At 33.0% G+C, this 16,620-nt stretch overlaps 2 protein-coding genes across 6 annotated transcripts in view; one reads left to right on the forward strand and one right to left on the reverse strand.

Moving 5' to 3' along the window:
- Positions 1-16,620, reverse strand: part of NCK1 (NCK adaptor protein 1) — a 553,292-nt gene that overhangs the window by 253,521 nt on the left and 283,151 nt on the right. The window lies entirely within an intron of this gene.
- STAG1 (STAG1 cohesin complex component) overlaps positions 1-16,620 on the forward strand; it is a 389,253-nt gene that overhangs the window by 181,478 nt on the left and 191,155 nt on the right. The window lies entirely within an intron of this gene.

Genomic DNA, 16,620 nt, shown 5'->3' on the forward strand with positions numbered 1-16,620 from the left:
GTATTGCTAGGTTTGGTTTGCTAATATCTTGTTTAGGTTTTGGGGGGAAGGGGGGTTTGCATTGGTATTCATCAGTGAGATTGGCCTGCAGTTTGCCCTTTTAATTCTTTTCATTTCAGGTTTTATTATCAAAGCTTTGCTTACCTTATAAAATGAATTGTGGAGAATATCCTCTTTTTCAAGTTTCTGGAAAGAGTATATGAGATTGGAATTACTTGTTTCTAGAACATTTGGTAGAATTTCATACTGGAATTACGTGGGCCTGACATTTTTTTGTTGGGAGATTTTTAACTACTGCTTCAGTTATTTAACTTATTTAGCACTATTTGGGTGTTTTATTATTTTTACAAGCTATATTTTTCTAGGAAATTTTCCATTTCATCTAAATTTTCAGATTTATTTAATAAAGTTACATGTAATATTCTTACATTTTTAATGTGTGTGACTCCATGTGGTTTTCCCTTTCATTAGTTTAATTCCAAATGTTTTTAATTGTTTTATTTTTTTTGACTCGTGAATTTCTTAAAAGCATATTTCTTAATTACCAAACATGAAATTTTTTGATTAATTTTTGTTATTGATTTATTCTTAGCTAAATTGAGTTTAAGGCCAGAGAAAATCATCTGTATGGTTTTAATCTTTTAAGTTGTATGGTCAGTTTTTGTAAATGTTTCATGTGTTCTTTTTTATTTTTATTTTTTATTGTATTTTTTTTCCATTACCATTTATCCCGCTTATCTCACCCTCCCTCTCATGTGTTCTTGAAATCTATTTTATTATGTATTTTCTAGGTACAGATGTGTCATTAGGTTAAAGTTCAAATATTTTATATTATTCTCATTTATTATTTGCTTTTCTAACAATTACTGACAGAGGTGTATTAAATTCTCACATCATGATTATAGATTTATATATTTCTTCTTGTTTTCTCCTTGAAGGCCTTCCCTTCCCTTACCATCCTGTTAACTTCTCTCCACCCCCTACCCCCTGCTATGTATTAGGTGTATGCAAATATTCAAATATTTCTTATAACTCAAATATTTTATACCTAATTAATGTTCCTCTTTAACTGTGGCTGTGCTTTTTTCTAAAAGTCTCTTTATTTGAATATCAATAACATACCATCTTTCATGATTTTCTGTCTTCACCTTTTCTATTTTTTTCTTTCATTGTTTCTGTAACTTTACCTCTTAGATGCCTTGTATAAACAACATATGTATGGATTGTATATTTTTTATTCAATCTGGAAACTTTTTTGTTTTACTGTATCACTTAATTTTTTATGTTTAATAGAGTCACTGGATATTGGTTTTATATTGAACCAATGCTTCTTTGTCCTGTACTTTGTATTTTCTTTATTTTTCTCTTTTTTCTTACCTATAGATTCTTCGAATCCAAAAAGATATCCTTTTTTTCCTCTCTATTTCTTTGGATTTTTATACTCTTTACATTCATTTAATGGTTACCCTAGATATTATAAAAGTCATCCTTAGCATATCAAAATCTATAGGTATTGGAATACCACCTTTGCCCTTTTCCCAAACAGGATCTAGAACACTATAATTTCACTGTCTTCTTTTCTTGTGTTGTAATTTAAATCCATTTAATTTTCCTGTAGCCCATTATTATTACTATCTTTTAAAATGCAATGATTTAAAAAAATATATTTATTTATTTTTTTTTAGAGAGAGGGGAAGGGAGAGAGAAAAAGAGGGAGAAACATCAATGTGCAGTTGCCTCTCACGTGCCCCTCACTGGGGACCTAGTCTGCAGCCCAAGCATGTACCTTGACTGGGAATTGAACCAGTGACCTTTGGTTCACAGGCCGGTGCTCGATCCACTGAGCCACACCAGGCAGGACTAAAATGCAATTATTTTTTACTTAGCTTTACACATAGGAATGCCACTTTGTTTTTTTATTGTTTTCTTTAAGTCATATATATCTGGGATCACTTCTGCCTGAGGTACAGCATTACAAAATTTGAGTTCTTTAGGAAATTTTATAGACGCTGTTGGACTTTGTCTGAAAATGTATTTAACTTGGTCTTTATTTCTTAAAATATATTTGATGGATATATAATTTAATATTGGCAGGTTGGTTTCTCAGCACACTGAAGACATTTCACTGTATTCTGGCTTGTAATTGTTGAAAACTTGGGATAATAATTCTTTTTTATTTTAATACTTGCTTTTCCCAAAGTTTAAGGTTTTTCTCATTGTTTCTTGTGTTAGTTTGACTGCATTATATTGTAGGTATAAAACATTTTTTTGACTTGGTGTCTTTCATCAGTTGTATCTTTAAATATTACATTTACTTCTCTTCTTCCCTAGTAACTTAGTTTTGCATGCTGTCCTCTGTGTGCCTTGCTATATTTTTGAGTTTCTGTGCTGCCTTATAATATTTCCCTATCTTCTAGTTCATTTATTCTTTTTTTTGTCTGTGCCAGTCTGTTGTAATTACCATTGTTCATTTCTAGAAATTATAGTTACTTGGTTCTGAATTGTACCTTGTGAATATTCAGTTTTGTGCTTTCCTTTTAACATGTTAGTTTTATTTCTTTAACAATCTTTCTCTGATAAGTCTTTATAATTTTATTGCCTTTTTTTGCTTGTTCTTTTGTATATTGCCTATTTAGTGTGTTTAGTTACTTTTTTATTCTCAGTTCCATATTTTCTCTCAGATTTACTTGAAGGCTAGAATAAAGGTACAGTTCTCTAGAGAGGATTTAGCGTTTGCTTGACAAGTGCCCAGTGACAGTACCAATCTAGGACCATTTGCAACTAAATACAGTTGGAAGTTTTCTCTATCAAATTATACAAATTTAAGATATTTGTGGGAGCACAGTTTTTAATTACTGCCTCTCAGGTACATGCATCTCCTACACAGGACCAAGAAAACCTCCATTATTTGTAGTCCTCAGATTAGGAGGTGTTAGATTTATTGCTGGTTTAACCTTCACCTAGAGATGAAATCTTTTGAGCCCCCACTTAATGAAAGAGTTGTTTCTCTTACACCCTGTACCTAGACTCTCAATTTAATCATTGCAGGCTCATCAAGCGTTATCAGAGAAAAAGTTATTTCAGTACTGCCTTGGTCATCCTGGCTTGGTTGGGTGGAGCATCATCCCATAACCGAATGGTTGTAGTTTCAATCCCCAGTCCGGGTGCCTACAATCCAGATGTGAACGGTCCCCATCTAGGTGTGTTCAGGAGGCAACCAATCAGTGCTTCTCTTGCATTGATGTTTTTCTCTCCTCTTTACCCCCTCCCTCTAAAAAAACCCAAAGCAATAAAAAAATGTCCTCGGGTGAGGTTAAAAAAAGTTTCAGTGCTCCTTCTGTATTTCAGGTTTCTGTTTTAATTAGTATCCTGGTAATTTCTTATTATTTCATAGGGTTTTGGCTGCTTTTCAAAATGTTTTTAAGCCCTGGCCAGCATGACTCAGTTGGTTGGAGCATCATCCCTTCCAGGGGTGTCCACTCTTTTGGCATCTCTGGGCCATACTGGAAGAAGAAGAGTTGTCTTCGCCCATGCATTAAATACACAAATACTAACAAACACACACACACAGAAAACCTCATTATGTTTTAAGTAAATTAACGATTTTGTCTTGGGCCGCGTGTGGCCCTCAGGCTGCGGGTTGGACACCCCTGTGATTCGCAGGTTACAATTCCCCGTCATGGCACATGCCTTGAGTTATGGGTTCTGTCCCAGACAGGGCACGTGGCAAGAGGCAACCAGTCGATATTTCTCTCCCACTCACCTAAAAAAAATCAATAAGCGTGTCCTCAGGTGCAGATATAATAAATATAATAATAAAAATATTTCAAATTTTATTTGATTTTCAGGAAGAATATTTATATAAATAATATTGTTTACCATATTACCTTAATTAGAACTTGTCTATATCAATTTAAAATGATTTCTCTCCTTGGATTGTGTGTGTGTGTGTAAATCTAACTCATAATTTTGAAAATTCCACATATTTGTGCATATTTGATATTGTTGTATGGCAATATCTGCCTGAAAGGACTGTGACTTCATTGGGAGTAATTAAAAATTTTAATCATCTTTTTAAGAAATAATGCTAGAGCAGTTGGAAGTCCATATAGGAAAAGCAAGTTAAACATAGGTCTCACTCTTTCACTGAAAAATTTACTTAAAATAGATAATGTAAAATGCAAAACTATAAACTTATAAAATGTAGGAGAAGGTCCCTATGATCTTGTGTTTAGTGATGGGATTTTTAGATACAACCAGTGAGAGCACAATCCATGAAAGAAAAAATTGACAAGTTGGACTTATTAAAATTAAGTTTTCTGTTTTGTAAACAACACTTAAGAAAATGAAAAGATAAGTCGCAGCTTGGGAGAAAATACTTGCAAAACACATATATGATAATGGACTTGTATTTGGAATACACTAAGAAATCTTAAAAACTCAAAAAATAAATAACCCAATGAATCTGAACACCTACCAAAGAAAAGATAGAGATGGCCAATAAGCCTATGAAAAGGTGCTCCACATTATTTATTAGGTCATTGCAAATTAAAACAACAGTAAGATTTCACTACACTGCTATCAGAATGACTGATATCCAAAACAGTGGCAATGCCAATTACTGGCAAGAATGTGAAGTCAGGAATTTCATTGTTGGTGGGAATGCAAAAATGGAATAGCTCCTTTGCAAGGTAGTCTGTTTCTAACAGAGCTAAGTGTAACTTTATTGTAAAATCCACCAATCACATGTTCTTAGGTGCTTACCCAATTGATATGAAACTTTATTTCCACACAGAAACCTACATGTAAATGTTTATTGTAATTATAATTGCCCCAAACTAGAAGCAACAAAGTTGTTCTTCAATAGATGAAATAGATAAACTGTGGTATATTGATACAGTGGAATACTATTTGGTGATAAGAAGGAATGCACTCTCCAACCACATGAAAGTATACATAAATCTTAAATGGGTGCTGCTGAATGAAAGGAAAGAAGCCATTCTGAAAAGGCTACTTACTATATGATTTCAGTTTATATGACATTCTGGAAAAGGCAGACCATAAAGGCAGCAAATATGTAAGTGTTTGCCAGGTTTTAGGGAGGAGGAAGGTTTGAATATGTGAATCATGAGGCATTAGGGTGGTGAGACTATTTTCTATGACACTGTAATGTTGCATACATTATTATGCATTTTTCAAAACCCATAGAACTTTACAGCACAAAGAATACATATTGATATATGCCAATTTTTATTTTAAAAATCACTTATGAGGTCATCTCAGGATGAATGCAGACTATTAGAAAAGAATCTAACTATACTAGTACATGAAATAACCTCACACTGAGGGATTTAGGGATAGGTACTTTTCTAAGTAACTGAAGAAATGAGTGGAGATTGAAAGGCTCCCCCCCCCCAAAAAAAAAACCCACAAAAAAACAGAAAACTATAAGCACTGTACTCTAGTTGGTAAAGTTGTTTCCCCCACCAATTCTGAAATCCCTATATGTGTATACTGGAGTTGAAAAATTAAGTAAGTGGTTGGTTTTTCAATGTTTATGAGCAGGAGATTATAGATAAGCAAGGGAAAATGCTAGAATCATTCATGTGTTAATGGAGTAGTTGGAGACATTTGTGTAACTTATATAGTTCAATATAGGTACATGGCTACATATAGATATATTTATAAGTAGTTTGTATACACACTAGTACACACAGACATATATTTTGTTCTAGTTCCTTCAGCTGAGGGGGCCTAAAAGAAATTACATTTCCCTAACAATGAGCCAGTAGCAAGAAGGACACCTAACACATACATTTTATTCTCACACAAAAGGAAACAGGGCACCATGAATAAATGTTAAATTATAGTCCTGGAACAGAGAATTTACAAGGTGAGCCTGGAGCATTTCATAGTGTCAGAAAGTAAACAAGTACTTACAGAAAACTAAACAACCTGAAGGTATGTCAAAAGGATATAGGAACCAACTGAAAGCACCTTCAGTGGCCAAAGCTAGAAAAATTTGAGCAACAAAACAAATATCAAAAAATTGAATTATAACCCAGACTGTAAAATATTCATTGGTTCATACTGGTATATAAATGGCTTATAAATGGTTTATAAACTGGTTTATAAATAAATGATTGAGTAATATATCAAATGGGTAAGGATAGATAAATCTTCATGTAGAATTCAAAATAATTTATATAAATACCTGCATCAACCTTAAGGAAATGGAGCATAACTTCCTAGCCCTTAAGTGTGGGCTCTACATAGTGACTGCTGACCAAAGAATACAGTATTGAAAAAGGGGAACGTGTCATTTTAACAGTGGAGAAACCTGGAAAATACTACCTCAGCTAGATGATCATGATTAACAGTTAGTAGTGTTTAGTTATATTGTTAGCATGTGATGAGAATGGCACTTTATTTCTTCATCTTCCTCTCAAAAACCCATAAACTGTATCTAACCACAAGAAAACGTCAGACAAACCCAAATTGAAAGACATTCTATAAAACACCTGACCACTGCTCAATAAAAGCATCATGGTCATCATAAAACATGAAGTCTGAAAAGTGTCACAGTGTAGAGGAGCCTAAAGACACAAGACACCTTAACCACCTTTTGTGGTATTCTGAGAGAGAGAAGGACATTAGGTCCAAGAAAATATGAATAAAGTATGATTTGTACGGTATTTAATAATGTTATTGGGGTGGAGGGAAGCGGAACTGGAGGAAGGTGGTCAAAAGGTACAAACTTCTAGCTGTAAGATAAATGAGTACTAGCGATGTAATGTAAAACATGACAACTATAGTTAAGACTGCTGTATGATATATAGTAGCAATTTTCACCTGGTGCGCTGCGGCACACTGGTGTGCTCCAAGAATTTTTCAAATATGAAATACATGACTTCTTTTTCCTTAGATTGTACAAAAAAAAAAAACAAGCCAATGCAACAATAGTCATTTGATGTTAATGAATAAAAATTATACCTGTTTTTTTTTTGTCAAATTGGCAAAAATATTTTTGGGTGTGCTGCAGAATTTTAGTAATTAGTTTATGTGTGCCATGAGATGAAAAAGGTTGAAAATCACTGATAGGAAAGTTATTAACATGGATTCTAAGATTTCTCATCGCAAGGAGAGAAATTCATTTCTTTTTATTGTGTCTATGAGATTGTGGACATTAACTATTAAACGTATTGTAATCATTTTATAATATATGTAAAAAACTGAACTATCATCTGTACACCTTAAACTTACACAGTGGTATATGTCAGTTATTTCTCAATAACAATTGGGGCAAATAATATCATTATCAGTATTTGATCACGAAATGTGACAATTGTACCATACTAATGTGAGATATTAATGATAAGAGAAACTAATTGTGATGTATATGGTGATCTCTGTACTGTGTAACTTTTCTGTCAGTCTCAAACTTCTTTTAGAAAGTATATTTTTAAAAATACTGTTGAAATCAGTTTAAGGAAAATTCTTTGAGATTCTTTCATTAAGCCCAGGTAGTTTGGTCTTTATTTTCTCCTTTTATTACCTACATAGAAATTTTGGGAGGATGGGAAAAGAGGTGTTCTAGACAATAGATGAGTTGAGAAAGTCTCAGTGGCACATTAAAAAATTATAAGAGGACTTCATGAACATATACTTGAGATTATTTTGTACCTCCAAGTGACTGATTCAAGAAACAGGACTTGGTCATTTGTATGTAGTTTAATAGGAAACTGTCAAATAACCCTAAATAATATTTAAGTCCTCAATTATATTACATATATGTGTAACTGGAGTCAAATATGTAGTGTTGGCCATAAATAATACTTTATAAATAAATATTTTTACTCTGTAATTTATGCATCCTTCTAACATTATGAGCAAGTTTCCTTGTGCTTTTTTCTTTGCCATTTCACTCATGGCTTGATTTATTAGAAAGGAAAAGAATTTAGCCTTTTCTGCACTCCATTTCCCAGTTCAGAGTCTTGGCTTTTCCATGCTATGAAGGGTAAGTCTTCTCTAGAACTATTTTTTAATGTTACCATTTTCTCTTCTTTCAGTTCCCTCAGTCCAAAAATCTTCAGCCTGTATTTTTCCTCTAATGTGTAACTTTAACCTTTTTCAGTTCTCAAATTTATTTAGTAATGTTCTGAAATATTTGTGCCTTTCTCCACAAAATTTTCAGACCAAAATTTTCATAGCTTCAAAAGGTTCATAGATACTTAGGAATCCATGTTCCACAGATTAAGAAACCCAGCCTGTTTTGAATCATATTAATATTAGTAGTAGAGCTCAAATAGATTTATTTTCCTCATGTTCTTTCCTCTGAGTCAAATCTTATGTGAACAGCATTAGCACTGATGATGTTATTTTAATAGTTGTTGAAGATTTGATAAAAATAATCTGAACGGTTATAGGTATAGGACTATACTTGCTTTTGGCCCTGGGCTATACTAGCATGGCTCAACTAACCACAAAATTTGAAATTCTGATATTTAGTAAATTTATCTCTTCTTAATATGGGTGATGTGTACCCTCTGCAGTCTTGAAAGACTAGTTAATTGGTGTTCACATATTATGTGTAAATATGTGATGTTTTTTGAGCATTTAGTTTGACATTTACTTGCCTTTTTGTATTTTCAGAGGCAAAAGTATACAGTAGTTTCCAGTTACCTGAGATTTTGCTTTCTACTGTTTTAGTTACATGGTCCAAAAATATTAAATGGAAAATTCCAGAAATAAACAATTGATAAGTTTTAAATTGGGCATTCTGATTAGCATGATGAAATCTCAGTGCTGTCCTATTCCATTCTCCCAGCGTGTGAATCATCTCTTTGCCCAGTATATTTATGCTGGGTGCCCTGTTGGTCACTTAGTAGCCTTCTGGGTTATCACATTGACTGTCTCTGTATCACATTCTTGTTTTCAAGTACCTTTTATTTTACTTGATAATGGCCCCCAAGCACAAGAGTAGTGATGCTGGCAATTTGAATACATCAAAGTGAAGCCATAAAGTGATTCCTTTAAGTGAAAAGGTGAGTATAATAAGATAGTTTGAGAGAGACCACATTTGCGTAACTTTGATTGTAGTGTATTTTTATAATTATTCTATTTTATTGTAAGTTATTGTTGTTAATCTTTTACTGTGCCTAATTTAAATGATAAATGATATACATGATAAATGATATAAATGATCATACCTATGATAAAGCTTAATTTATCATGGGTATGAATATATAGGAGAAAGCATAGTATACATAGGGTTTGGTACTGTCTGTAGTTTCAGGCATCCACTGGCGGGTCTTTGAACATATTCCCCATGGATAAGGGGTTTACTGTATCAGCTTTTTTATAAGGAATGTTACAAAGTGCAGGCTGCCATCTAGGGACAGACTTATCACTAAAGATGCAATCCCAGTAATTTCTATTTATAAGGGCATCTTTAAAGATCTACAAGTTTTCAAATGTATATATATATTTTTTACAATAGCCTGTGAGGTAATTTCTTCCATTTTTACATATACTATCTAGATAGACCACATAATATCCCAAGATATTTTTTATTATTAAGCTTTATTTTTAATTTTTTAAAATTTATTGATGTTAGAGAGAGGAAGGGGGGATAGAAACAGAGAGAGAAACATCAATTTGTTGTTCCATGTATTTATGCATTCATTGGTTGCTTTCTAGTGTGTGCCTGACTGGAGATTGAACCCATAACATTGGTGTATCAGGATGATGCTCTAATCAACTGAACTACCCAGCCAGGGCTTATTAAGCTTTAAATGCTCATCAGAAGTCAGCCAAAGTGTCTGTCTTTCTATGTTTCCCCCACGTCTTCTCCTCACATCTTGAGAAAGACTCATACGTAGTCACTGCAATCCTAGGTAACTGATAAGTCCTATGTTTCTGGTATGCAGATATTTCTTTAGTGAATCCTTCTCAGTTTTAGTAACCTCAGCATTTTCTCTCCTTTTCTAACTCAGATTTTCTCTACTAATTTATCCATATTTATTCTCAGAGTTTTTCCATTTTATTTTGGTTTACAACCTGCTATTACATAAAGTAAAGAAACTAAAATGAGACTACCCAAAACTTGTCCTGTCACAAACTTGGGTTATCTCTGGTCCATCACCAGATTAGACTCTATAATGCACTCTTTAAAAGAAAATCTATTTAAATGAAAAGCTGTTTCACCCATGGAACAGTTTTTAGAAATCATCTACTATTTAGAAGAATCTCTGCTAAGTGCTTTTAGGCAGTGTACTTGAGCCACACCTGGGTTCAGTAATTTTGAGTGAGCCAGAATGTTATAATGTATCACAAAAAGCTATAATTTTAAGTAAAACTATGTCTGACCTCTGCCTTCTCTTCCCTGCTGCCTGTTTCTTACCTGGTTGGAAGGATACAAAGAAGGCTAGAGTTCCTGCTGTAGCTGTGGCATAGACTAGAGGAGGGGTAGAATTGAAAATATTGAGGAGGATAAAATGAGACAATTCTCTAAGCCTGGATGGGTTCATACATATGGGGTAAGACAGTTTTCTGCATCCCACTTGACTTCTGAAACGTACTTCTTTATTCTCTTAATTCATCCTTGGTGGGAGGCGGGAGTTTTAGGCATTTTGGACAGGGATGCTTAGTGTTATTTTATCTCATCATCTCTACTCTGGAGGTGGAGGGTATAGGATTGGATGATGGGAAAACCTCTGGGATGACTTACTCTGGTTCTGGAATATTAACAGGTGACTGGTCTTATTCCTCAGACAGCATTAACATTGCAACATGCACAGTTAGGAATCTGGCTTCCAGTAAAACTCAACTAAGGAACTAGAGCTTTTAGCTTGTCGGCAAAATGGGTGGGATAATTATCAAAAAATAAATACTCAAATGAGGAGAACCTTATACTAATGGATCATCTCATCTGCTACAGGTACAGTGCTAACTACTTTACATTTGTGATCTCATTTATTTGTCATATCATCCTTAGTCATTTTTTCAACATTTTTTGAATGCCTCCTAGTTAAAACGGTATTATCTCCTTTTTCAAGATTAGAAATTGGAATTTCATATAGAACAATTGACTTGTCTAGTACCCCATTGCTTAGTAGCTGGTGTAGTTTAAATGTAAACTCTACTGTGTCTTATTCCAAAGATATTAAACCACTATAGGATGACATCTTTAGGGTTCTGCTGTTGTATGTTGTGATTGCTGTGTCTATATTGCTAATTATGTAAGTATGTATTCTGCAGCCCTATTTTCATATTGCTTTTCAGTTTCATCTTTTAGGTTTTATAGTACCTATTAAGAGAAACATCGAATTTTATATTTCTGGCAAAGTTATGTTGAGCATTCTTATGCCTGCCCTCTAATGAGTGTATATTGATAGTGACTATACAAATGGTCTGTAGGCAGGGTTTCAGAGCAATCTATCTTTCAGTTTAGTCTTTAACATTTTATTTTTTATTTGAAATGTATTCATTCATTATTTTGTTTGAAAAGTATATTCATGTTGTAGTTCAGGTTTCAGGAAATGGCAAAGGGTATGCAATATAATGTCTCCATATATCCCTGACCCCAAACTACATTATTTCTCTTTCCCAGAGCCAACCTTTTTGCCAGATATTTGTATATCTTTCCGAAAATATTTTAATGCATCCACAATCAAATACACATGTAATCCTTTTTTTAAATGTATGAATATAGCCTATAGATCTTTACATATCAGTCATGGACAGCTGTTTATTTTGATAGCTCCATGGATTCCACTGACTTTAAGAGTCAGTGAAGATAGTGGTTAGTTGTGGACCCTATTCCCAGACTGCCTGCATGTAGAGTGAATCTACTGCTGAGAAACCCTTTTTTCAAGTTGATAAATCTCTAGGTGCCTCAAATTTTCTCATCTGTAAATGGGATAAAAATGATGCATTCTTCTTAGGATTGTTGTGAGATTCAATGCTTTAACTCCAAGGGCTTATTCAGCACAATGTTTGACAGATAGTGAACACCTAAAATTAGCTGCCTCACCGTCGTCATTATCATCGCCACTTGTACTTATATAATCAGATTTTTATTTAGGGATATATGGGCTTTCTTTTTTACAGACAGTGCTTCAGGAAATAATCATGTACATATATTATTTTACACATGTGTAAATTTAGGGATGCTTTACAACAAGTACAATATCAAGGCCAAAGAGCATGTTGTAAATTTTTTATTTAGACATTTTTTGAATTGAATGCCACAGGGATTATATCAAGTTACCCTCTCACCAGCAGTTTGACATTATTTAAATAATCAACAACTTGATGGTAGCTTTGTGATTTTACTTATATTTCTGGAATTATTCATAGGTAAAAATGACAATTTTGAAATTTTTCCTTTTACCTTCACTAGAAGTATAAACCTCTCAGGAAGGCCTGTTCAAACAACCTTTAATTTTTTAGTATAAAATATGTGTGTTGGTTATTTATACTTGCAGAATTCTCACAGATAACTTGTTAGTTTAGAGAGAGGAAGACAGTCTTTTTTCCCTCCATTCTTTATTTTCATATATTTATATTTCTGTGAATATGAATTATTTCAGATTTTTGATGTATCTTTATTAATTTATAACATTGGGATAATGTTCTATTAGAAATATGCATCTTTTAGAACCAAGACTGTGTTAATGAACTGAGATTAGCTTTTCAATTTATGTTGAGTACTAGCCTTGAGTTACAGCAAGATTTTTTCTTTGTCAAGGAAAGCTTAAGAGAAGGAGAGAAAAACTTAAGCATTTTTCAAGGACTTGGAAAGAATATAAAGACAAGTAAGCACTGATATCTGCCATACTTAGCTCTAGTGGGTGAGCTAAATGGGAGCCATTTCCAGGTTAGAAAAAGGGACAAAGAAGAATGTGTTAGGCAGAACTTTGTACATTACCTGAACTGTATTCAGGTAAATGACTTAAGTGAAAGAAATCATGTTAAGTCATCATAGAATACAGTACAGGGACATAGTGCTATAGAAACCAATATAATGAGCAAATGCTTTAAATATAATAGATAGGTATTACTAAGGAAATGCTGTCTAGTCTGTTGTAGCAATTGGGAGATAATTAGTGTGAGGAAGCAGTTTCAGTAGAGTTGTGGAACACAATTGGAGAAGAATGAACAGTTGGAAAGTAAATAGGCTAATTTTTGGAATAGTCATTAAGGCAAAAGAAAGATTTTCCTCTTAAAAAATATCTCAGTAACAACCTTTTGTTCATTTCAAAATCATGGCTTTAAATATCTGATTTTATTTTATTAGTAATTTTTACTTGTATATGGTACTCACATTTAAAGATGTTAAGTATGTGGTTTTTCCTAAATATTTCTTTTAATTCTAGTTACTGTTTTGTTGTTTTTCATTTTGTAACATTAAATTAATGCAGCAAAAGAGTCCTCCTTTTATGAGCTAACATAGCTAATCCATGAAATTATTAAGACTCCACTGTATATGGAAACTAACACATCAATCATGGAAGTAGAGTGGAGCATTATTTGCACTGTAAATATTTTAATAATGATATACCATATTTTGTCATGTATAATATGTTCCCATATATAATGCACACCCACATTTTTGGCCCAAACTTTCAGGGAGAAAACTCTTCGTTTAATTTTTTAATTCAATTGTTTATTTTTTTATATTTAGATACTTGTTTTTTGTATTATAAAAGAATTTTAGTATTTATTTTTTAACATATGGTACAGGAAATTTATGTAACCAATGATTACAAAACATAAGAACAGATACAAGGTATTTCTGGTACTATCCCTGTGTAATGTGCCCCCTTATTTTTCCTTCAAAACTTTGGACAAAAAAGTGTGCATTATATATGGCAAAATATGGTATAATACTTATTACTAAAGTAGTAATTAGCACTGTCCTTTTTCTCATTTTGTTTATTTTTATAAGCTGGATGACTTAAATCACTTATTTAAAACAATTCTATTTAAGATTTCAGCTTGGTATATTCCTCCCCATCAAACATACCACTTACTGAAATATGTAGAAACTGAACTGATCCTTATTCATTGTCATTGAAACAATAAAATATAATTAAATCAATTCAAGGGAGTCTTCCACATGTATATTGTACATGCAGCATTCTCTGTCATCATCTGGCAGTTATCCTTTGCCCACAATTCTCTTCTGCCTCAGAGGAGATCTCATTCTTCCTTCAGAATTTGGGGTCCCAAGATTTCTCTTTTTTTGTTGTTGTTGTTTTGTTTTTTGTTTTTGTTTTTTATTGAATTCGTTGGAAGTGATATTGGTTAAAAACTTTCTTGTTTTTGTTTTAATCAACTTTACCAAGATATAATTTCCATACATTAAAATTTACATATTTTAAGTATACAGATTGACTTAGACAAATGTATACAACCAGGTCAAAATACATTTCCTTTTCCTCTCTGACCAGCATAGCTGAATTGGTAAAGTGTCATCCCATAAAGCGAAAGGTCGCTGGTTCGATTCCTGGTTGGGTTAGTGCCTGGGTTGTAGGACCAGTCCCCAGTTGGGGAGCATGCAAGAAGCAACTGATGAATGTTTCTATCTCACATTGAGGTTTGTCTCCCTCTCCACTTTGTAAATATAAATAAATAAAATCTTTAAAGATATAGATATATATTTCCATTTCCTAAAGAACATCTGCTTCTTTCTATGTTTAATAACTTAAAATATCTGATTGTACTTCTGCTTGTTTAGTAGTACTCATGAATATAATTTTACTTATTGAGATTACCTTGAAACAACCCTAAAATTGCAGGGTTTTTTTTATCTATGGGAGTCCATTTCAGATTGACAAAATAGTTCATGATCCAGAGAAGGTTAAATACAGTTGACCTTCAGACGACACAGGTTTGAAATGCACAGGTCTATTTATATATGGATGTTTTTCTCCAATAAACACATGGTCAGCTCTCTATCGCAGGGGTTTATATCTCCAAATTCAACCCACTGAAAATTGAAAACAGTATGTTTGATCCGCTGTTGGGAATTGGAGGATGGCCCTAGAACCAATACTGCATGAATACCAAGGGATGCCTGCATGTAAGGTTTCTGAGGAGTCAAAAGTTACATGTGGACTTTTCACAGCATGGGCGGCTGATCCCCCAAGCCCACACATTGTTCAAGGGTTTTGTTTGAGTGGTTTTAAGAATGTCTGACACAAAGTAACTTTTACTTGAGTTAATTTACAATTAGCAATTTAATGTGTTTTCTATTTATCTGATTTTTAAGAATTGTCTGAAAATAAAGGCTGTATTACAGAGCATAAACAAACTGTCTTCAGTACTGTTGAATACTGTCTGTAATACTGTTGTTAGCTTAAAATAAAATCACAATATAAAAGTTTCTCATTTTGTTTAGGAAAATTGCATGTTGTGGGGGAACACTCTAAAAATTTTTTTTATTCACCCAAAACTCCCAGTCTAGACTCTCTCAGCCCTACAGCTGGATATAGGAAATACTTGTTGGTGGTACTTAATTCAGCATCCTGAAAATGAATGAGAAAGCTATACAGGGTTGGGCAAAAGTAGGTTTACAGTTGTGAGTACTCGGAACACAGCTCATTTTTGTGTAATTATTTATTATTATTTTTCATATGAACAACTGTAAACCTTTTGCCCAACCCTATATATCCAGTATTAAAACATGTTTAAAAATGTTTTCGATTAAAAGAGGGTAGATAGCATTTTTCTCATTTTACAGATTAGTAAAAATTATGTCAAATTAAGTTTAATGTGCCATTGTAGTTCTTGTTATGCCTCTGAATTAAGACCATATTTTGATGACTTTTAGTGACTATTTAGCTCCATGTCTTTGCTATAAGGCAACATGTGCATTTCATGAATTACAACTGGTAAACACTGACAAAGAGCCTGACAGAAGTTATAAAGTAATTATTTTCTTACTGATTGAGTTTTTAGCTTGAGTGTTTTACATTTATACAGTTGAAATTGAACCTCGTGTAATTATTAGGCCAGGGTTCTCTGTCCTCAAGGTTGATTTAAATTATGCTAATTTTTAACCTAGTCTTTAGTATATGCCACTCATTATTATTATAAGAGTGATAATATTTTCATAAATGTAAAGTAGTTAAAAGTAGCATGAAATAATGAGGTGAAAAGGGTGTTAACTTTTTTTTGATTGTTTGATATTCTATAGAAGTTACGGAGCAACTTTTCAAGTTTAGAGAAAACAGTTTATCTGAAGTATTCTACTGGATTAAGGGACATTTCATTTTAATTTATAGAAGAGTATTCTGACAATACAGAATATCAGAAAGAGCCATGAAGGGAGATTACACTCTATATTTGGATGTTTTACAGACTAAGGCAGTCAGCTATATGTCTGGATAGCAACAGTATATATCTAAGTCAATTTTTAGGGTCCTCTCTTCAATATGAATATATTTTTTTATGTCTCTGTCTTTTCCTTTCCCAATACTCCTATCAGCATTTTTCCTTATTCTTATGTAATTTACAAAATACTCAGTTTTTTAAAAGAATCTCTAAGAACTTGAAGGTTCTTAGAGATTTTTTTTTTAATAGATGAGAGTTTAGTGAAGAGAAAGAAGTTAA

Source organism: Desmodus rotundus, chromosome 8 (genome assembly GCF_022682495.2).
Source record: "Desmodus rotundus isolate HL8 chromosome 8, HLdesRot8A.1, whole genome shotgun sequence".
Taxonomy (NCBI): Eukaryota; Metazoa; Chordata; class Mammalia; order Chiroptera; family Phyllostomidae; genus Desmodus; species Desmodus rotundus.